At 30.7% G+C, this 25250-nt stretch overlaps 1 protein-coding gene across 2 annotated transcripts in view; it reads right to left on the bottom strand.

Moving 5' to 3' along the window:
• Positions 1-24113, bottom strand: part of LOC140452235 (cytokine receptor-like) — a 153186-nt gene extending 129073 nt beyond the window's left edge. The window contains exon 1 of one of the 2 annotated variants that reach the window (XM_072546372.1): positions 23838-24113. The gene's annotated coding sequence lies outside the window, so the exon portion shown is untranslated. The remainder of the gene's footprint in view (positions 1-23837) is intronic. The other variant, XM_072546373.1, reaches the window with a different exon arrangement.
• Positions 24114-25250: the final 1137 nt, after the last annotated feature.

Here is a 25250-nt window from a genome sequence, read left to right as displayed (position 1 = left end):
CATTTTCATAATTTTTTCTCGACACAAATTCTCTTGATAATAATAACAATTTTATAAGAAAGTATTGTATTATTATACTCCAGTCATCAGAGATTTGATCTCTAAAAACGAGACAAAGAAGCTGAATTTTGCTGAGAATGTCAATTTTGGGATCCAAAAACATGAAAAACAAATTGCCACTCCTACCCCCGGCTTCCTCCTAAAACCCCCTCGTAGGGGGAAAAACTAAAAAAATCGATTTACCATTTACCAAGAATTTTACGCCGTAGAAAAAATTTTTCAAATAAAAAATGCCGCCGAGATAATTTTGAACAGAAATTTTCATTAGCATTTTTTGTGTAGAATGAGCAGCTCCTTCAGAAACAACGTTTGAAGCGACCGGCGATTGTGAATGTTAGTTACGCCGCGAAATCAATTTTAAATAATAAAATTTGTATCAACTTGACTGTAAAAATTCGATAGCTTTTGATCAGTGTCCTCTCGGCAAAAATCAAGATGCGTTTGAAAGGTAAAGAGTGCAACTTTCGTATGTAATTATTGCATTTTACCGCAAATTAAGTCAGTTTCTATAAAGCTGTTAAATAAATAATTGTTGGTCATGATGAGATCAATAAAATTTATTCGGCAGACATCGAAGATACGGCAACATAGAAGAAATATACGAGCATATAAAGGCGAGTATAAAACTCAGCATTCGAAGCCCTTGGAGAAAAAGATCATATAACAAATAAACAGCACTATTATGAAATAAATGAACCCACAAAAAGAATAATTGAAGAAAAAACGCAACTATTCAGAAAATGGCTGACTACAAACAACGATGAAGTTTATAAAGAATATAGAGAAAAAGATAGAAAAGTGAAAAAAGAAATAACACAACAAATGCATGAAGAATGGGAAACAACCTACTTAAATATTGAAACATACATAGGAGGTACAAGAACTTCGGACTCATGGAAAGTACTGAGAGGATTGAAACAAAACTCAAAAAAAAATTAAATTGGGAAATATACAGGACAAAAATTGGAAGGACTATTACAAGGCAGTGTTAACAGAACAAAGACCACAATTCATTGGAAAAGAAAACAGGCGAAGACGAAGCAGATCCCCACAACAAGAAATACAAATAACAGATAGGGAAATGAGAATGGCCATAAAAGCAATCAAAAATAAGAAAGCACCGGGACCTGGAGGCATCTCACCTGAGCTTATAAAGTACGGCTCAAAAAAATTACACCGGATGATAAATGGATATTTCAGAAAGCCATAAATGGAGAACAGCTCCCAAAGGAATGGACGGAGGCATATATGACATCTATATTTAAGAAAGGAGATAGAAAACGATGCGAAAACTACAGAGGCATAAGCGTAATATAATCAATAGGAAGATTATATCGGAAGATACTGCGAGAAAAGAGAGAGCAAGCGATAAAAGGAGAAATCTAAGAGGATCAGGCAGGCTTCGCGGCAGGAAAATCATGCATAGACCACATATACACACTGGAACAACTGTTGGAAAAGAAAAAAGCAAAAAATAGACTGATCTATCTAGATTGCAAATCGCAATCGATTCTCTGAGGCTTAAATTTTAAGATATATTAAAAAAATGTCAACATTTTATCAAAATTGTTATTAAAAAACCGTTTGAAAAACGGCTGAAAATGGTCAGGAAATGGAGAGATATCAATAAATAACCACAAAATGTATTACACTGAAAGAGACAAAACTGATCAGCGATACGCAGTAGCGTTTATCACAAGCAACACAATTAGCAAATCAGTGCTACGTGTGGTTCAAATTTCAGAAAGAATAAAAATGCTAAAACTTCAAGCACGTAACTGGAATATTAATATGATTCAAGTTTATTATGCCACAGTTGGCAAGACCGACGAGGAGATCGAGAAGTTTTATTCAGAATTGCACAATACACTAAAGTTAACTAAGTCTAGAGACATTACGTCATAGTAAAGAAAAAAGTTAAGTGAACCAAAGTATTAAGACGTTTACAGTATTAGTTTATACATTTTAAATAGTTATTCTTCAATTTGAATACAAAATCTTACATTGTTATTGCTTTTTAGAGTTATTTAAATTGTATTAAATAAACAGTAACTTGTCCATCACATATTTCAAGGAAGAGTTGGTTTGTCAACTGAAAGATTTCTTTAGATTAACTAATCCAGAGCAACAGATGTCACATTCTCGTGAAGATCACCATATAGATGAAATGCAAAATTCGGCCAGAGGAAGATGTGTCACATGTTACGCAAAAAATTCAGCAGATAATGGCAGAAAATGTGCACAGACTAAAACTCCCTTTTCTCGTTTCAGGTGCAGTCAGTGCAATAAATTCTATTGTATCGCGTGCTGTTGCGAGGTTCATTCATGTAATCTGTAGACATTTGTACATGATATTATATTTTTTCATTTATTTCTTAACTAGAAACATGTATTGCTAATTTTAAAGGACATTTACTGATCTTTTGCATTAAAATAAGTCGTTTACGGTGTATATAAATAAAATTTTCAAGCTACATAATAATATATTGTTTTATTGTTAAACTGCTACTATACCTACTGAGAATATGTATTCCATATAAATGAATAGGTATTGTGTAGCAATTTTGTACCACGCAGCCTGAAATACACCAAGGGTATGAGATGCAATGGTGCTTCTCGTGGCGTCACGTTCAGTGTATGAGATGCACACTTGCTTCTCGTGGCGTTTAACGTGTTAATGCAAGAACGACAGTTCGGATTAGGAACTAGAAACGAGAGAGGAAAAAGGCTCACAGAATTCTGCCAAGAAAAGAATATGGTAATTGCCAATACATGGACGTCTCCTTCACATACAAAAAGCCATATTGTCCATCAGATAGATTTTATATCCGTAAACAGTAGATATAAAAACTCTATAACCTCAGTTAAAACTTATCCTGGAGCAGATGTTAACTCAGACCACAATCCATTAGTTGCTGTCATGAAAATAAAATTAAAAAGAATGCCAACCTCCATAGGAAGACGGAACTCTAAGAAATGTGTTGGTTATACGTTTATTGAAGGTTATTTTGGTTTGCAGAATCTTCTTTCGTTTTTCAGTAGAAGGATGGTTATAATTTCAGAATCTGTTCGTATTGGATCGTGTTTTTTATTGATCTTACTTGCTTCAGAGGTGTCCATGAGTTCAGTGAGTACCAGACTTAAAAATAAATATTTAATACTTATAAATCATTAAATATAATACCAGTCAATCACCCTTTATGAGGCACCAGTCTGGAGTAGAGCGGTAGAGATACCGACCTACAAGGGGATCATGATACGAGTGGACAGAACGAGTCTGGTTCGAGTAGAATTAGCGAGTAGTGTTAGCAGTAGAAAGGAGACATCTCTATGAGAGAAGAGAGTATTTGACTCCTCCTCTTCCTCTATCCTTTATCCTTGGTAAGGATGTGGTGACGTTATGGTATTTGACGAATGGTTGCTATCCATTCATCTCTCTCCTGGGCGCGGTGTGCTGCCTTATGACAGAGAGTAACCGGTAGCGCACTTTATTTGGTCTGACCATCGGAGTGGCGATCTTCCTCGGGTTCTTTTACCAACTACCTTGCCTTCAACCACCAACCTCTCCATGCCTTCCATTCGTCTGGTAATGTGTCCAAAGTACTTCAATATATTTTGGTTGATGATTGTGGTAAGCTTAGTATTGATGTCGAGTTGTGTCAATATTGAGACATTTGTGCGATGTGCTGTCCAGGGTATGCTCATCATTGTACGATATACCCACATTTCAAAGGCCATTATATGTCGTGAGTCGGACTTTTTAATGGTCCAAGTTTCTGACGCATAGGTAGCGATAGGAAAGATAAGCGTCCGTAATAGGCGCAGTTTCGTGTTCCTGGTTATGTCCGTATCTTTCCAGATTTTAGTAAATTTGACCGTTGCTGATCTGGCCATTGTAAGGCGTCGACGTATCTCTTCTTCGTATCCACGATTGTTTGTGATAACAGAACCTAAGTAATTGAAACGGCTTACCACTTCAAAACCTGCTACGTTTCGTATTTCCGGCTGGTTATTTCTAATTCGATTGATTATCATTACCTTGGTCTTCTGTACATTAATTTTAAGTCCATATTTACGACTAATAGTATCTAGTCTGTTCATGATGCATTCAAGGTCATTTTTTGATGATTCTAGTACTAAAGCGTAGTCAGCATAGCGGAGATTGTTAATTTTTCGGCCTCCGACTGATATTCCTCCTTGCCATCCATATCCATATCCGTATCCACATCCATATATATATATATATATATATATATATATATATATATATATATATATATATATATATTGAATAACGTGGAAGAGATAACACATCCTTGACGAACACCGGCTTTTACTTTAAAATTATCGGAGTATATGTTGTTGACTCTTATGTTTGCTGTGTTGTTGATATACAGTTGTTTCAGTAGGTATATTAGATCTTCGGAGGTACCCATTTCTCTCAGTATTCCCCATATTTTATGCCACTTTACATTATCGAACGCTTTCGAGTAGTCGACGAAGCACAAATATGTTTCTAGATTAAATTCTCTAGATTTTTCTATAATTTGTCTGAGATTGAGAATTTGTTCTCGTGTGCCTCTTCCAGGGACAAATCCACATTGTTCTTGTGGGATCTGTGGTAGAAGTATTGATTTTAATCTCTCGTTAATTATAGTTAGCAGAACTTTACTTGCGTGCATTTGACTACAGCCATAAAAAAAAGACGAAGTGGAACAGCATGGAAGATGTTGCCCGGTAAACTAAGATGCTCATCCCGAGCCTAAGGGACTGGGTAGACTAAATCTGGTGAGGTGGGTGGCCATCACATTTCAATAAAATGAACTAATTTCTTTAGGATTATGTTAAGAATGAGGTATATTATAAAATATCTCCAATATAAACGGATGATAGACGAATAAAAATATCTAAATAACTAATAACTTGCTTCATAAAAATTGAAGTATGGTAATAGTAATTTTCGATAATGATATAAAATACAGAATGATCCATTTAAAATTACCAAGAAAATAATGTACTTGCATTTTGACTCACCCTGTATTCGATTTAATGAATATTATCAAAATTAATCATTTTTATAATTTTTGACTATTATTAAAGAGCTATGGTTGCAATTGATCATTGTTCCTATACTCCCTTTTAATTATACAGGGCCTTGAAATTGACGCGATCTTTATGTAGTATTGGTTATAACTTTTTAATTACCCAGTGTAACAGGTTTATCTTTGTACCTCTGTGATGGAGAAGTGAAGCAGATTTCAAATATAAAATAAAATGCAGGGTGCTCCATTAAAAAATATATAACTGACCCTCATGCGGCCCGCCGTTATGAAGCACCCTGTAAGATCGTAACTAATTTTAAAATGTGAAATTTAAAGCTGGCTATAATTTTTGTACACAAATTTTTTTGTAACTTTTACTATAACAGATCTACTGAGCTTCCGCACACTAATTAATCATCCTGTATATTGTAGTGAAATTTCAACAACAACAAAGTGTTATATTTGTTTAATGTTCTTTAAGAAGTAAGCGATGTATTGTTATTATTTAACAGTTTATATAACACTAAATAAAAATATACAGAATAAATCATAAAATCAAAACTTTAGCACATTAAACAAGTTCAACAACTGAAAAATCTATTACCTTATTTGTAATTAATTGATAGAAGACAAGACCGAATTTTAAAAGTCCATTATGCTAATTATTAAAAGGCTAGTACAAGTCATAACTCTTAGTTTATTATGACAAATAACAAATCGTACTAAAAAGTTACAAGACAACATGAAGTAACGTCATTTCCAAACAAATATATATTATAGTCCAGTCGTCAGAGATTTTATCTCTAAAAACGAGGCTAACAAGCTGAATTTTTCTGAGAATCTCAATCTTGGGACCCCAAAAAAGATACTCCTGCCCACGGGATATCCCCTAAAACCCCCCGTAGAGGGGTGGAACGGAAAACATCGATTTACCAAAAATCTGTACGCCAAACGCCGTAGAAAAATTTTTTCAAATGAGAAATGTAGCTGACATACTTTTGAACAAAGATGTTTATTAGTACTTTTTCTGAATGAACCGTTCTCTCAGAAAAAACGCGTCCGGCGATTTTGAAGGTCAGTTACGCGCGAAATAAATTTTTTCAATTAATTTTGTATCAACTCAACGGTAAAAACTCGATATCTTTTGATCAGAGTGTCGTATCGACATCATTTTTAAGGTAAAGGAGTGCAGCTTTTCTATCTAATCGTTGCATCATTCTTGGAGTCCTCAAATTTCAGCAAAATTCAGCTTGTTCATACGATTTTTAGAGGTTCGATGGCATTTTCGTCTCTGGCGATTGGAGAACCTATAATGAATTATATAAACGGAGTTTTTAGGAAAACATTGTTACGAGTTCTTAAAAAAAAAATTTTCCGTATAAAATTCACAATGTCCAGGAAATAAATGAGGATGATCATTGAAAATCAACGCTTCATACAAAATTAAGTTATACCCTTACAGATATTTTCTCAAATGATAATTTGTCGAACAAAAACATGTGGTTTCAGCAAGACGGTGCATCTCCGCACTTTCTATTGGTCATTTTTTAAACAGATGATTCTAAACTGTTCGTTTTCCTAGGAGGATTGATAGACAAAGAATAATAGAGTGACCACAAGATCTCCGGATGTTACACCACTTATAGTGTATTTTTATGTATGAGAGAGTAATAAAACAATAAATTATGTATGCAAATCCCTAAACTGTTGATACGGGTGACTCGATGAAAAACAAATATTTGTCAACAAGTTTACAGAAGTATATAGGAAAACAATTTTAAATTGAGTATGACCACCAGGTATAAAGGTTGGAGAAGAATAGAATACAATAGTTGTGAGGGTTACTAATCCCTAAATAAGGTTGCCAGTGTCGGAGTGATGGAGGTTAACAGGTACTAATGAATTTGCAAGAAATGTAAGATGTTTATTTTATTGGTTATATATAACCAATAAAAGTTTAATAAGTACCTACCTATTTGCAAAATAAAGTTTAATTCTTTAGATAAAATAAAACGTTTTATTTTATCTATTTGCAAAATAAAGTTTAATTCTTTGCCTATTTGCAAAATAAAGTTTAATTCTTTAGATAAAATAAAACGTTTTATTTTATCTGAAATGAGTGCATTCCACGAAGTAAGGGTTTCAACAATCAAACATTTAATTCTTTAATTCCAGGAATCTACGACAGTAATTGACTAGATAATTACCTTCTAAACTTATTCCACAGAAAATGTGATAGTGGGTTTTTCCATTTTGTATATAGGAAGGTCCAAGTGGCGTATTCAAAATTCTTAACAGTTCACTAAAAGTAGGTACTTCAGTTGCAAGGTGCAGTTTATTGTGTATACTAGTGTTATGGAAAATTTGGAAGTGCCGTGTAAACGCCGAAAAATTGGTCCTCTGTTAATGAAAAAACATTAATATTTAATTGTTTTAAATCATTTACAGACAAACGTTTATGTGAAAGTGTTGATGAGACCGTTGAGTTAGTTAGCAGTACACTTGGTGTTGGGAAATCTACGATTTACAGAGTTATTAAAGAAGAGAAATGTGGTAGTTTTCAAATGCCACGTAATGCTCCAGGGAAACGAAAATTTCAAATAGAATATCATTTTAAAGAAGGACTTCGACGGAAAGTGCATGAATTCTTCTTTAGACAAGAATTTCCAACATTGGATAAAGTTCTTGTCTCAGTTCGAGATGATAAGGATTACCCAGAAATGAGTCGAAGTACCCAGAAACTTTTAAAAGAAATAGGCTTCCGCTGGAAAAAGAATCCCAGAAAGTATATTTTATTAGAAAGAAGCGATATTGTTATATGGAGAAGACATTTTCTAAGAACCATAAAGGAAATGAGAAACCAAAAAAGAAAAATATTTTATCTTGATGAAACATGGATCAACGAGGGTCATACACCAAATAAATTTTGGCAGGATGAAACTGTTACAAGTCAAAGGCACGCTTTTGTAAATAACTTATCTACTGGTTTAAACCCACCATCAGGAAAGGGACGCAGGCTGATAATAGTACACATTGGCAGTTCAGACGGTTTTGTTGAAGGTGGTTTATTAACTTTTGAATCAACTCGTACCGGTGACTACCATGAAGACATGAACGCTGATGTCTTTCAAGAATGGTTCGAACAAATGATAGATCTTCTTCCTAAGAACTGTGTAATAGTAATGGATAATGCAAGTTTTCACTTCAGACTTATAGAAGGACTGTCCACAACCAAGTGGTTAAAAAAAGACTTGCAGAATTGGCGGAGTTCAAAAAATATTACGTACCATCCCGGATCTATAAGAAAGGAACTTTATTCGTTGTGTGCCCTTCATAAAGAAAAATTTAAAAAATACGAAATTGATGAAATTGCCAAAAATCGTGGAATGACAGTACTTAGATCCCCACCATATCATTGTGAATTAAACCCGATTGAACTGGTATGGGCACAGATAAAGAGTGAAGTTTCAAGAAAAAATACCACTTTTAAAATTCATGATGTTAAACAGTTGTTTTTGGAGGCCGTAAATAATGTAAAGCCTGAAAACTGGGAAAAGGCAGTAAATCACACTATTAAAGAAGAGGAAAAAATGTGGAAGCTGGACAATATTACTGATAAAATGATCGAGCCAGTTATTATAAATCTTGGTTCTGAAAGTTCATCTTCTGAATCTGATTTGGATTTGTAACAAGTAGCTGTAAGTTTTATATTAATATTTTTATTCATCTATTCATACCTTAGACGGTTTTAAAAACTCTTTTTCTCTTTTGTAATTTTTAAAAATTAAAAAAAATGTGAATTTTTTAAAACCCTTTTTAATGTAGGCCAGTCAGTTCTAATATAGTGTGTGATAAAAGAGGTCACTTTTGTTTACATACACATAACACTTTATAACACTGAAATAATTCATTTATTTTTTACAATTATTCAAAGTAATTTTTCAATTAATCTTGAGCACGCCCATGGAGTGGTCGGAGCTACCAGTTAAAATTATGCTAATTACTCTCTCGTTCATAAAAATAAACTATAATTTTCTCCTACTTAACACTTTAATTGTCCAAAGGAGTAGTATAAATTTGTCTCCGTGTGCCCATTTATTTTTTTATTACAGTATGTTGGGTCATGGAACCTCCCTTTCGGTTGATGGTTCACGTGGCGGTTAATGTGTTCAAATCAAAAGTTTACATCGATCGACCACAAAATTTACAAAATTTAAAAAATAGAATTGATTGGGAATTCTTAATAGAACTCCAGAAATCAACCGCAATCTTCATCTCGAATAAATGAATTTATTTCATAATTTTGCCCCTCACTGTATATATTATATAGTGAAAACCAGCCATGATAAGAAGACAATCTCAGGGTTTTATTTATAAGCTTTTATTATTACTACTTCAACATGATAAAACTATATCATACAAAAAAACAAAAACAAAATTCATCAAAAATGAAAGTCGCACTTTGTATACATGTCACAAAGAAGATTAGGAAAACAGTAAATATATTAATTATTTACTTACCAAAAATATTTCTATGAATTTCTAATGAAAATCGACCATTGGAAAACGAGTTCACTTGATTCTAAATCTCAACTAAATGTATATTTATTGTTGAAACTTCCTCATTTATAACCAATAAACAAAAAATATTGCACTTTTATTGCAGAAATAAAATTTTGTTTATCTAATTTCGCTCGAACTTACATAACTGATTCCGATTATGTTCTTTCGAAAAATTAGTGGTAGAGTATTGGAAATCGTTCCGATAACAGTAAACTAGACAACAATAAAATTGTCATAGTCCAGTCAGCAAGAGATTTTCAAAAGGTCGTTGCCTTACATGTAAGAGGAATCTCAGACAGTACATTTGGGAGCATATGAAATTTGTGACGATCTTCCCGAGATTTGCGAAAACTGTAAAACAATCGCAACCTTTAGGTAAATCTCAAGAGTATGCGGCAACATGAAAAAAAAATTATATTAATATAACGAAAAAACAGTCAAGAAAAATTATAAGAATAGACTAGACTATTTCTCTGGCAATAAAAAAATAGTACTCTATTATTTGTCGTAAACCCCAATATTATATTCCTCTATGATCGAATTTAAAATACCAAAAAAAAACCATATACATATCTTGGTTACAGTTAATCCTAGAATATTTTACAATAGATCATTTTAAAGTACAGAAAATAGGCTTTCTTTTTTATTTGATAATGCATATACCTAAATGCATTAGAAAAAAGTTATAATGAGAAATTTAAAAATAGCCGTAAAATCGTTAAAAGTAAAAAACTTTTAAGAACAGTATCTTGCTTAAAATTAGTCCTAGAACGTTCTATAATAGACCATTTTAAAGGTAATTGATTTTTCTTTCTATTAAATATACCATTGCCTATACATACAAATGAAAAGAGAAAAGTTGTAGAACAATGTTTGCGAAAAAAATAGGGAAAATGGCCCAAAAATAGTGGGTGGCGAAATTTGAAAAATCGTATCTTGCATACTATAAATCCTAAAGACTTCTACCAAACGTCATTTTGAACAGGAAAAATATATAAGTTTTATTTCTGTGAAGCCTATACCTACACCTACCTCCGTTGAAAAAAGAGTTATGGGGCAAACAAAAATAATTTTGTTTTCTTTTTAACGAAATTGCTACACACTGCACATTTGCTTTTTAAATACATACTTGCTAATTTATTGTAAGAAACAATTTACTGCTGCAACTATTTCGGAGAAACAATGATTATGCTGACTTTACGGTAAAGTCATTGACATAGCTAAATCTCGGCAAAGAAAAGGCTACAGAGCCCATATCGGCGGCATATTTTATTTTGCCGAGAAAATGCTAAAGATTGGCTAGATGACGCGTAAACAAGCTGGGCGCTAGCATACTATGGATAATATTTCGGTATGCTAGTGCGGAAGGGCGCTGAACTATACAATAACAAGCAGCTGAGTTTCGCGCTACTGTAACTGCAACTTTTGACAAGACATGGATTAGCTGCATTGAATGCTGTCGTGAGAAACGTAGTGATTGGTGGGAGAAATGGATAAAAATATTAAACAAAATGCAGCGTGCTGATTTAAATATTAAAATTATTAAAAACATAAATACGATTTCTGTATTTTTCAGCTTTTAACAATTTAGAGTTGGCCCTCAGCTGAGAAAAAGCCCAATAATCCAGAAGTGACTTATAAAAAATATATTTTTCCTGAGCTTTCTTTTTCTCAACTATCAGGTCAAAATTCTTCTACAGATAACACACAATGAAATATACCATTTCTGTCCGCCAACTACATAGCTTCTATTCCCAAGGTTATTTAACCAATATAGTAAACACATAATGAGACTTATTTTAGATGAATGGGAAGGAGACATTTTCAGTAGGTGGAGTCAAGGTATCCAAAATTCGCTTTGCTCATGACACATTATTATAGATAAAAGTGATAAAGAGCTTACATTGATACTTGACAAATTAAAAAGTTAGCGAGGAACATGGACTATGAATTAATAATAATAATAATAAGACAAAACTAATGATTGTCTATAGAATCAACAACAATATAATGGAAATTCAGAATATGGCTACATATTGAAGTAGTTAACAGTTTTATTTATTTAGCCATCATCGTCAATAAGAACGGATCCAACCTCACGAAAATGTAGAAAAACAAAAAAAACGCTAAGATCAAATCTTGTATGAACATTAGTTGTCCCAATATTTAAGTAGCTATGCCTGTGAAACATCGAACATGTGACATGTATTTGAGTTGTGTTAGAGAAGAACGTTTCCAATATCTTGTACTGTCAAAAGAACAAATATATCTGTTCTTGTAGAGATTAATAAGGCACAACGTCTCTCCAGATTCATATTTTCAAAAATATTAACATTTTTAGTAGGTAAAAAATTTACTACAAAGTAAAATATGTGTATAAGCATGATGTAAGCATTTTTTGGAATGTATTTATTACATATTTTAAAATAAAATAAATATTGTTTAAGATTTACTTCTGAATTTATTGTGTTCCTTGGCTGATCTTTGTTCTTAAGAGCGTAGGCGCAAAATTTCGGGCCAATGCTTTTTAAATGCATTCATTTTTTTCGAATCCTGAAAAAACTAATAAGTATTTGAAAAATTTAAACGTAGAATGAAAGACTACATTATTACTGAGGGCCGAAAGTCCCTGAAAACTTGTATAATGTTTATTTTAATAAGTTACAGGGGTGAAAAAAAAAGAGAAAATTTAGTGTGATTGTTAATTTCAAATATCTCATTCAAAAAAACTTTTTGTTTATTCTAAGGGAATTTCGGCCCTCGGTAATAATGTAATCTTTCATTCTGCGTTTAAATTTTTCAAAAATATTTGTTAGTTTTCTTAGGATTCGAAAAAAATGATTGCATTTAAAAAGCATTGACCCGAAATTTTGCGCCTACGCTCTTAAGAAAGCTGGCCATTTTTTCATATGCAAACCACGTTGGTTTGTATATTTCGTCGGTCCCAGCACCATTTTTTAAGCTTTGTATTGCTTTTTGCGAACGGGCTCTAAATGATGCCATTAATGATTCCATTTTCTTGTTTAACTCATTTATCGTGTATTTTTCACCCATCTTAGCGTGTATTTGTTTCCTTACATTGTAAATATCATTTCGATTTTTATGATTTAAAAGATTCGCATTCCATATTACGGGTTCATTTTCATATGCATCCAAAAATTGTAAAATACTTTCATTGGTCCACTCCATATTTACTATTGTCAGTATTTTCTACACTCTGTGACAATAATTAAACTACTTTAATAAACGATATATACTTTAACCACTCAAAAACTTACTTATGCTTGCACGAATATGTGGATGTAAATAAAAATATTCAAACGGCGAATATTTGTTTACTTTGAAGTGTTGAAAAGACCGACAACGTACGGGAATACGACAAATGTTCGACAAATACTAAAATTGGTGAATGCGAAATAGCAAGCAACCCGTCCACACTAATAGGCAAATAGCAAGCACTTGTTCAGTATTTGCCAAATACCGCATATTTGGCGCCGTCTTTATATTCATGGTTTTCAGGTCGTCTTCCACGTCATCCACCCATCTCGTCCTGGGCCTTCCTTTTTTCAGCCTTCATACCGGCTTCCACTGTAACATCTTCTTTGTCGTTTTCTTGTCTTCTTGTCGCTGAATATGTCCCAGCCATGACAGTCTTTGACTTTTCACAAATCTTACAATGTCATACCCTTCATTCAGTTCATTAACCTCGTCGTTTCTCCTGATTCTCCATGTGTCGTCTTCCTCTTGCACCGAGCCATATATTTTTCTCAGTATCTTTCTCTCGAATGTCCTGAGTTGGGCTTCCTCTTTTTTCGTCATTACCCAGGTTTCACAACCATAGGATACTACGGGTCTAATCAAAGTTCTGTAGATAGTCATTGTGGTTCTTTTGCCTAATAATTTCGATGTCACCAATCTTTTATTAGCATAGTATGTAGCCTTTTTTCCTCTACTGCATTTCTGCATTTATCATCATACCATTCCGTATTTCTTTGCCTTTTGGCTTTTCCGACAGTTTAATCTGCAGATTCCGTTATTATTTTTTTTAATTGTCTCCATTCTTCCTCTGCAGTATTTTCCTCTCTGATTCCGTTGAGTTTTATTTGGAGAGTATTTTGATATTCTTGTGTCTTTGTTGGACTTGTGAATCCATCAAAATTCCATTATTTAATTTGACTATTTTTCCCTTTTGCCACTGTCGCGATTTTCTGCCGCAATTTTGCCAGTTAGCTATTAGTTAATGTATTACGAAAATACTGATATGGTACGGACACGTCCAGAGGATGGATAACTCAAGACTCCCAAAAATAATTATGCAATTGATACCACCAAACCGCAGAAAGAGAGGAAGACCCAAGAAATCTTGGAGAGAGGAAGTAACGAAGGCGATGAGCGCAAGAGATCTATGGGATGATAGAGTGTTATGGAAATTAGGCACCGGACAACGTCGCAAGAAAATACTCAAATTTGATAACCTTTAGAATTATGTTTTCAGAAATATTTTTTTCTAAATAATGTAACATGTATTATTTTTTTTTATATTTTTTTATTATTGTTATAGCCCCTATAATCCACAGTACATGTAGAAAAAAGGAAAATCACAAACATAATAATAAATAAAATCACATGAAAAGTTAGCTTCATTAAAAGATTAAAATTGCTTTTTTTTTCAAAATGAATAAATAGAACATAACAAGCTAAAATGAAAATATTTCTCTCCAAACACATTTTAATCTAAAATACATGAAAGCCAATAAAATGTAGATGTGTTAACTAGAATTTAATTAAAAAATAACATCACTAATGCCATTTTATTTGCCAAGTCAATAAAATAATATTTTGCTTCAAATAAAGTAAATAAAATGTTTAAAAAAGTTAAAATACTCTATATAAATAAATCTCGACATAAAGAAGTATAATAACAAACAAATACAAACTAACTAAATAATACTTAACTCTAGAAAAACTAAAGAAAACAAAAGGACATGGAAGCCAAAAGAGATTTTAGAGCATAACAAGAAAAGATCTCTTTGAGATATAGTAACAACTATTTGAAACACATAATAACATTATCGAAGTGTTTAAAATAAAAAAAAATAAATATATCTAAAGCTACAAAAAATGGGAGATAAAAAAAATGAAGAAATGCCTTGGAAAATAAGATCAGAACATAATGAAAGTTTTCATATAAGCTACAATTGCATGTGAAACATGAGTATTGACCAAAAATTGAACAAGAACTTAAAAATGACATTGAAGCCAAAAGAGATTTAATAGAGGAGAGGAGATTTAATAAGACAAGATAAGGTCTGTTCGAGACATATTAACAACTATTTGAAGCAGAAGAAACAAAATACCTTTTATATATATACATATATATATATATATATATATATATATATATATATATATATATATATATATATATATATATATTTGTGCGTTTTATAATTAATGCATTAGTTATGTTAATTACCGAAGAAAATGGGCTAGATATAAAACATTTGATATATGTAGCATTTTTATTTATAACTAATGACACATATTAACAAATAAATATTTGTCTCGAAGCTAGTGATAGTTAATAAAAGAAAATATTTTTTTCTGAGAAGTAATTATAATTATAAAATTAATTGTAAGCAGTTAAAAACTGTTATACCTAACTTTATAACCTTTGTACCATACATGTATTTGTATGCCAGTTATTAAAATAATATGAATAATTATATTATCACAGCTTAGTCACCACAGGATGCTCAATAAATAGTATCAATATTATGTATTAATTATATTTAGTAAGGATTAATAAAGAAAGAACGATGGAAATAATTCATATTGGAACTTTTTGAAATTATAAAGCTACTAATATTTGAGGTTTAACATTGACTTCCATGAACATAAATCCAAAGAATGGATGGGCAACAGTAGAATGCAACATGTACAGAAGTATAGTGATTGAGAGATTATTATGTACCAAATTAATGATAACTAAGACAATCATGAAATCCATGAATATTCTAAAGGTGTAAATAACCAAAAATTAATGTCAAATTATGCACCAGCATAATTTCATTTTAATAAAAATAAAATTATTTAATAAAGATTAATTAACTAATTCTTCTACTTAACAAACACAGTTTTCAAACATATCAGCTTCCAAAATATCATATCACACATTGTACTTAGAATCGAATAAACAATTCAATGAACTAAAAATGTGTTCAACTGCATCAATATCTTCTTTTGACATTGAGTGATGTCTTCCTTTTGAACCAATAGGAACTGGTACAAAAAATCGTTAAAATGTCATGAAATGGAATTGAACACTGGGATACAAAAACACCTTCAACTTTAGCTGCAGATAAATTAGAAAATTCAGATCATAGATGTTATTAACATGCACCATTTTTTATCAAGAGCTTTTATGAATTGTTTCATTGATCCTAATTTTACATGAAGAGGTGGTATAAGCACTTTTTTTTGAGTCAACAAGACTTTCAAGTAGAACATTGTTCAAACCGATTACTCACTCTAATCTTTTTGGTCACTCTTTCTTTACCCAATGTTTTTCTCGAGCGTGACTGTCCCAAAAACAAATCTCTACAAGTTAGCCATTTGTGTAACTGTACTGAATTTTTTCCAAAAGCAATGAAAAGTTTAATAAACTGCTTCTTTTGAGGTATCTATAAAAAGCTGCCAATCATTTGCATTGTATAATTTTTGTTCTGAATAAGTTTACAAGTTCTTTAATATCATAACAGTAGACTAGAGAGTCTTCTTTTGCAAACTCTAGTTCTCTCTTCCTATAAAGTGTAATTTTTGTCTCTTTAAATATCAAATTTCTCTCTTTTGAACTTGAAGCGAGCAGATCAGTTGAATCTTTTGCAAGATTAATATCTTGAACAAAATCATCTAAATCAGCTTGATTGTAAAGTATAGGATTTTTCAAACTATCTTCATGCTCACTTACATCTTCATCTTCCAAAGCATGTACTTACATCTTCAATGTTGGATAGCCCAGCAAATGTTTTTTCAGCTTTTTCTATTTTGCCTCTTTTTGCTGGAGTTATACCTTGTACAGATGTACAAACAAAAGTTTGTTTAAACCTGTAATGTCACATACACAAAAGAAGCAGTCCCTAATGTAATTTTTATGTTCTTTTAAGTCATTGGTGCAATGACTACTTGTGTCTCTATCTACATTATCCCATTTAGTTAAAGCAATTCAACATGAGTTACAAATATATGTAGGTACCCATGGTTTGTCAAAATTTTTTATAGGGGTTTTGTAACCTTCTAAATATTTCTCTTTCATGGAATCACGAATAGGTCTACTATTAGCTTCTGTCTCAAATGATCCACATATATATTACAGAACTTATTTTTTTTATTTTTCAAATAAGTCTTGGACACATGACTATTTTGTATAAAGTTGGTACATGAGATGAATAAAAATATTAATTAAATGATCTATTGACTTTTGTTTATTGTTAAAACAAAATATTTAATAACTTATTTGTTATTTAGATTCTCTAAGGTGATAATAAAAAAATGTAGATCATGTAGATGGCAAATTATATGGCTGTATTATGAAACTTGTTTTATATAAGTTGAAAAATTTTATTGCAATGCTAAATACCCAAAAACTGCTATTTTTGTACTTTTAGGTTAGGATATCTCAGAAACCAGAGCCAACTTAAAAATTTTGAGCTCAAATTCGGATTCAGCACAAAAAAAAACTTCTAAAAAGTATATATGTGAGTGTGTGTGTGCTATTTTAAAAAAAATAATATAGACACTCTTTGGCTAATTAAAAAACAGTGTTTAATTAAAAAAGTAGAGTAGATTTCTTACCTATGAAAGTTTTCTAGTGCTTGTTAAATTTATATGTTTAACATCTATTTATGATATCATCAGCAGCAGACCTTTTCAGATAAGAAGCAACAGACTTCTCTCAAGTATATTCAGACAATGGAAAACACAGAAGGTTAAAATATTCTAAATCATAATGGCACATTCAGTTTGCAGTTTGACAAAATGTTTCATATGCAAATATATTATATAATACTGAAAAGCTCTCTACATACTCTTTTGATTTTCAAGTTGCCAATTTACATTTTTACTTTAACATTCATTATATAATTTATTCTGATAAATAAAAGTTTATTAACAATATCACAATAAAGTAAAGGGAAGTTCAAATTTGCTCTTACAATAGCACTAAAGATGGTTTCAACAGAAGAGATTATGCAATAATTCAAATGGTAAGTTAAAAACAGTTATTAAGTTCTAAGAATTCTCCATTCATTTTAATTTTGTTTGGAGATTGATGGTTTACTACTTAGAAACCATTATAGAGCCATATGCTCTTTTTGAACCTATACAAACTTCTATCATTTTTTCAAATGATATAATTGAAATAAAAATTTTAACTTCATATTCAGAAAAAGGAAAAGATAAAAAGAAATAAAACTTACCATTACCATTTTGATTTACTTAATATCTAGTTTAACAATGTATACATTAATGTGATATATATTTTGTTCATGTGTATGAACATGTAGTGTTATGTATTTTATTACCTCATAAAATCTTCTACTGTAATAAATATCCTAGTAATAATAATATCCTTCTAGTTCATGAGAGGTTATCCAGAAAAATATTCATTACTCAGTGCATGCATTAAAATTTACACTGAGATTAGTGAAATTAGTGGGTTATAGTGAATGGGTCGTTAGTCTTGCTTTAACAAATTTTTTTCCATTTTTTCTATGTTGATTAAAACTACATCACAAATACCTGTTAGGTATATATAGTGTAACAAATTTTACTCAAGTGAATATTATCTTGTCTTTTGAGTACTTCTACAGAGGAAGTACAAATTTATAATGAATTTTCTAATATGACATATTTAATAAAATTTCTACAGATGTAAAATTTTTTCCAAATATATGATTTTTTATTAGTGTGTTAGTATATTATTTCCACACCAAAATTTTAAATACCAACATACTGCCTTGCTTAGTAAAAATGTCAGATCTACAATTTTTGTTTTTTCTTGATAATGTTATATTCCACTACTATTAGACATTTATCATCTTATTACTTAGTCAGAAAACGTTTACGTTTGTGACACTTGCAGAAAGCAAGCTTATTTGGTAATACAGTATACTCCCTTTATAACGAACACGGTTATTACGAGGTTTCGCTTATAACGAGGTACATTAGATGTCCCGTGAAATTTCTATTGAACTATAACCCTTTATAGCGAGGTAAATTTGCTTATAACGAGAGAAAATAAGATTGCAAAACGTGTTTTTTACGTTTTGGCCCGGCCGTAGCTATAAATAAATACCCTTTTTAACTGCGGGCCGCCCGCAATAAACTTCTTCCAATTTATGATTCTTAGTGGGAAATGTAAAATTTATGATTCACAAGTGTCATTGTATTGGATTGACCATTCACACCTAATAATATAGGTCCTAATAGACAAGATGTGGTAAGTGTTTTAAAGGTTGTCAGAAACTTTATCCAAGGACAAAACGCAAATAAAGAAGCATAAAACTGTTTCACATCTTTAGAAAATATGATGATAGAACTTTATACGCTTTATACATATTTACAGAATACAGATTTTTTGTTTTAACATATATCATTGACAGTAAAAGTAAACAACTCTTTTTTGTTTTAATGCATTTCATTGACAATAAAAGTAAACAACTTTGTTTTAAAAACGCCATTCAAACAATATTTATTAGCATCTAATATTGCTCCGAATGGCTTCACTATAGAAAGTTAATGCTTTAGAAAACTACATATTCATATGTATGCACAGTATTATTGTTGTTGGATATAACGAGATCCGCTTATAACGAGGTAATTAGTCTGCCATTTCAGTTCTCGTTATAGAGGGAGTCTACTGTACTAGTAAACTAAGTAAGTATTGTACTTTTGATAAGCTGTGTAAAAATAAATGTAAATAATACTTGAGTAGGCAGTAAATTTTTGTTTTTCTTCAGGAAAATGAACAGGGAGAAAAAATTAATTGCATTAGCATTGCAGAATAAACAGTTTCAAGAAGAAATACATATTAATGGCAAGAAAAAGAAAAAAAAAGTGACAATTTGCTGATTCAGAACTTGAATTTAATGCAGCATAATCTTCTACAGGTTCATAAACAACACTCAATACAGATGAGGACAAAATTATATCAACTAACAAACACTTTTCCAATCATAATGAATATGATGTGGACATTGATTTTGTAGAAAAAACTTTGCATTTTATTAAGCAGCTACTTGATAATATCATACAAAACACAATCCATTCTGTTGAGCTGAAATGTGATAAAATTTATACAAAGAAAGGTACAGTCATAAAAGTATAAAATGTCACCAGATACTTACTATAAAAAAGCAAAAAACAGTTTCTTTTAAGCAAAAACATTTCATTAAACCACTAAGTAATCCAGAACAGTGCAATTAGTTTGCATCAAAAATTAATGTATAAAGCAGCAAGTTATTAATCAGCTAGTCTGGAAAATGAATGCAGAAGCCAGAAATGTATTTATATATGGTTGTAAGTGTTTCAATATAAAACAAAGAAGAGCAGGAACAAACACATGTAGCAGAATATGTTCAAGTATTACTAGAAATATGTTTACTGGTGATGAAGCTGATGTTTCCGAAACTTTTCTACCCTGGAATTTGATGTTAACAATGACAGAATTTTTAAAACTATTTGAAACACTCCAGCATCTACCATAATACAATCTGTTTCTGGTAAAAGAGGGAGTCATCCATATAAAAGGAAAATTGATAGAATTGTATTAAACAACACATATACAGTTATTCAATCTGACAATAGTATATTATCGCCAAGAACACGCACCAAATAGGCTGTATTTGCCAAGTGATATTTCTATTGCACAGATGCACAAGCACTTCAAAGAAATGTATCCAGATATGAAAGTAAATTATGAAGTTTATCATAAAAATGTTAGTGTTATGAATATATCATTTGCAAAACTGGGTCCTGAAAAGTGTTTTGAATAAGAAACATACAACCTACATAAATCTGAGACAAAACATAATGAAGCTAATGAAAATGTACACTGTGACTACTTTCAAACACAGAAGAAGCATAAAATTTTATTTGACTCAGCACATAAAGAATATCAAAATGATGTAGCTGTATCCACAACCTCTCACAAAATTTATATTTCTGTTGATTTACAAAATATGATCCTATTACCCTGGGCAGAGATGTTCAAAGAGGTAATATTTGTTCCTCACATTATTGCATACAACCAAAGTTTTGTGTCAATTGGTATTTCTTCAAATAAACAAAAACCAACAGCAGTTATTTGGCATGAGGGTATATCAGGTTTGACTGTTCATCAGTTATCAAATTTGACTCTAAAATGTTTTGAAGCTGGACACACTTTTATGGCAGCTGACACATTTCATCATCAGGTAGAAAAGGCACTAACAAAAATGGGTAAACTTGGTTTACCCATCTGAAAAGTGCAGATATTACCTATGCATGGAACATTTTTATGCATGGAAAGATCATAGCTCAATGAATAAACTTAGTCACTTATTACTGAGGTACAGTTCTTATTTCTTGTGCAAGAGGAAGTAAAAACATTAGATACAAAGTAAGACAATTTTATAAAGCTTAATTTCCTAATGGCAAAATCTTTCAAAGCAGTCATACCCAAACCCAATATGCATACTAAGCTCCACCCAATATTACTAAAGAATAGGAATATGTTTTGGGAAAATATGCCAGTATCAGAATCTGTAATTGAGGATAATTTTTGTACTTTGATTAAATAATTTTCAAGATTTTTTTAATGTAATTACTTTTGTGGAAATACAAAATATGTAACAGTTTTGCCTCTTTTTAATAAACTTCTTTAATAAGTAAATGGAGTTAGTAAAATTTGAATTGTCATTCATATTTTACTAAAAAGTATTATTTGAAAAATTAATAATTCCAAATAACCTATATATTACTTAGTTAAAAAGTCTTATCTATCAGATGTTAAACTTGGAGTAGTTTTAGTGATTGCTGGTAAATGTAAAAAAAAATTAATCCTAATTAACTACTTATATGCGAAAAGCAACAGTCTGCTTTTTAAAAGGAGGATGGCATGGAATTAACTACAAATATTGCTTTTTGCAGTCTAACAGTCTAATATTGCCAGTTAGGATGTTTTTACTTAGCAGGCAGTATAGCTATCAATGTTTACCTTAATACAGTAAAACTCTATAAGAGACTAATGAAAATTAGCATCAAAACAAGCTATAAACACATGTTTTATTTTCTAGAAAATTTTATACTTTCTTATTTATTAAACTAAAAGCAAGATTCTATATCATTACTAACACAATGTATTTGTTAAACGAACATGTTATGAAATTTTATGGAAAAGAGGTAAGTAACATTCATGTTCTGTTTTCTCAGTGACCTTTAAATATTTTTCAATGATTGTTTTATTTGTTTTCTCCTATTGTTGGCATGATTTATACGAACTACCTTTGAAATATTTTTGCTAGCCATATTTTTGTCTTTAATGCTTTTTAAAAAATATCCCTTTGCCTAGTTGAGTCATATTTGTAATAAATAAAAATTATGTTGGGTATTGGTAATTTTACAAAAAAAAATTTCAAGTAAAAGGATATAATTGCATATTAAAACATAGTTTTTAATTCAATTCCAAACAACTTTGTGTAATAACAATTTTTGATATTGTGGAATATAAAGGCACTTTACTCTCGAGCAAAATTCATATTTTTTGACATATCTTGTATAAGATTGATGAGAGTTGATATCTGATGGTTGCATCTTAGGTTTTAAACCATGCAGAGCTTTTTATGAAGAATAGTTAATAAGTTAAGTAGACACACTTTATATAATATGTATACTTACAAAAATTAAACAAGATCATGCAAACAAAATTAATTAAATAAAGAATTTGAACATATTTATTGAGCACCAAGAACAAAGCACATGAATATATTGTCTAATTTGAATGGGACTGTGTAACATTTCTTGTATATAATTTTATTGAACTAAATTCTTTAGCTGCACACAGTATGGAATATGTCTATTAGACATTCATTTCTAGTGCTAGATGTTTTCATATTTTTCTTTTGTTTATTAAATCAAAACCTTTCTTAGATTTATACCTATATGTCAGAAATAGTTCTTAGTGTTTGTTAAGATTTCTACACTTGCTTGGGTCTTGTTAACAAGCATTGTTTTGTTTTTGTTTACTTTTATTATGTACTCCCTGCATTTTAAAAAAGGTCTCTTACTGGTTTCAGTTTTTTCACGAAATGTTCCTATTAGAACTGTATTTTCAGCTGTATCTTATTATCTGTTGTCATTGGCATCAGATTCAATATTTTTATACTGAAAATAATCTTTTTACAAAAACTATTATTTACTAATGTATATAAAAGAAACGAGTATGTTTTTAAAATATCCTAATAACCCAGGCCATATTAACCTAATTAAAACTTCAGAGAATTTTTAATAAAATTATTCTTTTATTAATATAAAGTATTTTTTAATGAAATACTGGCACTAAACTTTTATATTAAATTTTTTTAACACTAGACAATTATATCTGAATATTAGCAAAACATTTTAACATTACCCATTTTTTGCTACTACTTTTTTTGTACCTTGATCTTTTTAAAGTGCCTTTTATTGATGGTGAATTAAACTCATAGTGGGTAAAGTTTGATGTGCATTTTTGTCATTCATATTATTGTGTGTACTTGTATGTAGGTACATTGTATATTCTAATCTCGCTTTTATTCTCAAAGAACATTTCTCTAAGTTCTTTTTTTGGCTGTAATCTGTGCTATTATTTTCCGTATTTTTTAAGAACTACATAAAAAATTAAAAAAATTACGAACGTGTATTATCAAATTGAATCAACCTTCCCTGTAGTGTCAATAACAAAACAATATATTTTAATGTGTATCTAAATATTGTAAACATTGATGAATGGAAAACAGCCAGAATGGAATAAACAAACATTATATTACTTATATTTTTTTAATTTGTCCTTTTCCAAATATCTTTAAAAATACTCGTGAATATACGTCTCAACTCATAAAAATATAAATTCAAATAATATCAAAAATAACATACTTTCAATTCCTACTGTGATGCACCATTCTGAAAACACCAATATTTCTTGGAATCGACATATACGTAGACAACAAACTTTCGAGAAAACTTTTTATAGTTACATACGAAAAATCACATCACTCGCGTTTTCATCACAATCGAATTCTAAGTTCATTTAATGATCTCAATAATGTACATAAAATTTATACATTAAAAAGGAGCACCATAACTTCACATTCCATAAAACCACTACTATTATCATAGATGCTTCTGCATTAATGCATAAAATAGACAGCAGACAGCAGGTTCTTTACCAGTGCTGCCAACCGCGAGAATCAAAATGATACGAAAAATATATTTATTCTGGCTAATAATCTTCAGGCCGGTTATTACAGAATGTGAGTATATTATGTTTGCAGTAATAACACACAATATAAAGATTTAATTATAAAGAATTAATTTGTTAGATAATTGTATATATATATATATATATATATATATATATAAATATATATATATATATATATATTATATATATATATATATATATATATATATATATATATAAATATATATATATATATATATATATATATATATATATATATATATATATGTATATATATATATACACATATTATGTAAAAGTAAAATGTAATGGCATGTCTCGCAAAAAAAGGTGTATCAACGGAAGCCAACCGTATTGCCACAACCTTGGGAAAGGATTATTATTCACTAGCATTACCCTTTCCATTTGTTTTAAACTTTTCAATTTGGCATTCCTTTCCCCAGGTAGCTGAAGCTTCCTCATTGGTTATTTGTTAGTTGTTGCCATGGAAACTATCTTCTAACTCTAATGCCACAAATTGGTTGCATTGCTTCTGTAGTGATCCTTTCCCAAGTTAACATGCTCCTTTTCTAATTTGGCTGCACCGTACTGAAGAAGACCAATAGTCATAAATACGTATATATGGTTGCCTTCCATCGATACATCTTTTTTGGTTTTCACTACAATATATTTTCAATTTACTGCCCTGCACATCATAAAATCTTCACAGATGAAAAAAAATTTACACAGAAATTTGAGAAGAGAGAAATATACACATTTGGGCTCAAGACTAATAAGAACAAAAGGTCGTAACCTCTTAAAAGCATTAACGAACAACAACTATGATTGCCACACCAACGGAGTTCCTAGATTCTGGCCTAGCGATCCTAGAAAACTGCCAGATCTAGTGGACTACTTTATAAGTAAAGGAGTATCTAGAAGCAACTGTGTAATAGAATTCAGCTACGATCTGTCATCGGATTGTGTACAGGTTATCATCGACATGACAGTAGTTAAAAACAACCCACCCCTCTTCATATAACTTCTAAAAAACACTAACTGCTCAGATTTTCAATCCCACCTAGAACAAAGCACTGATCTTAGTT

The sequence above is a fragment of the Diabrotica undecimpunctata genome, chromosome 10 (genome assembly GCF_040954645.1).
Source record: "Diabrotica undecimpunctata isolate CICGRU chromosome 10, icDiaUnde3, whole genome shotgun sequence".
In the NCBI taxonomy this organism is placed as follows: domain Eukaryota; kingdom Metazoa; phylum Arthropoda; class Insecta; order Coleoptera; family Chrysomelidae; genus Diabrotica; species Diabrotica undecimpunctata.
The sequence above is the reverse complement of the archived record's forward strand: the minus strand, read 5'-3'. Positions and strand labels throughout refer to the sequence as shown.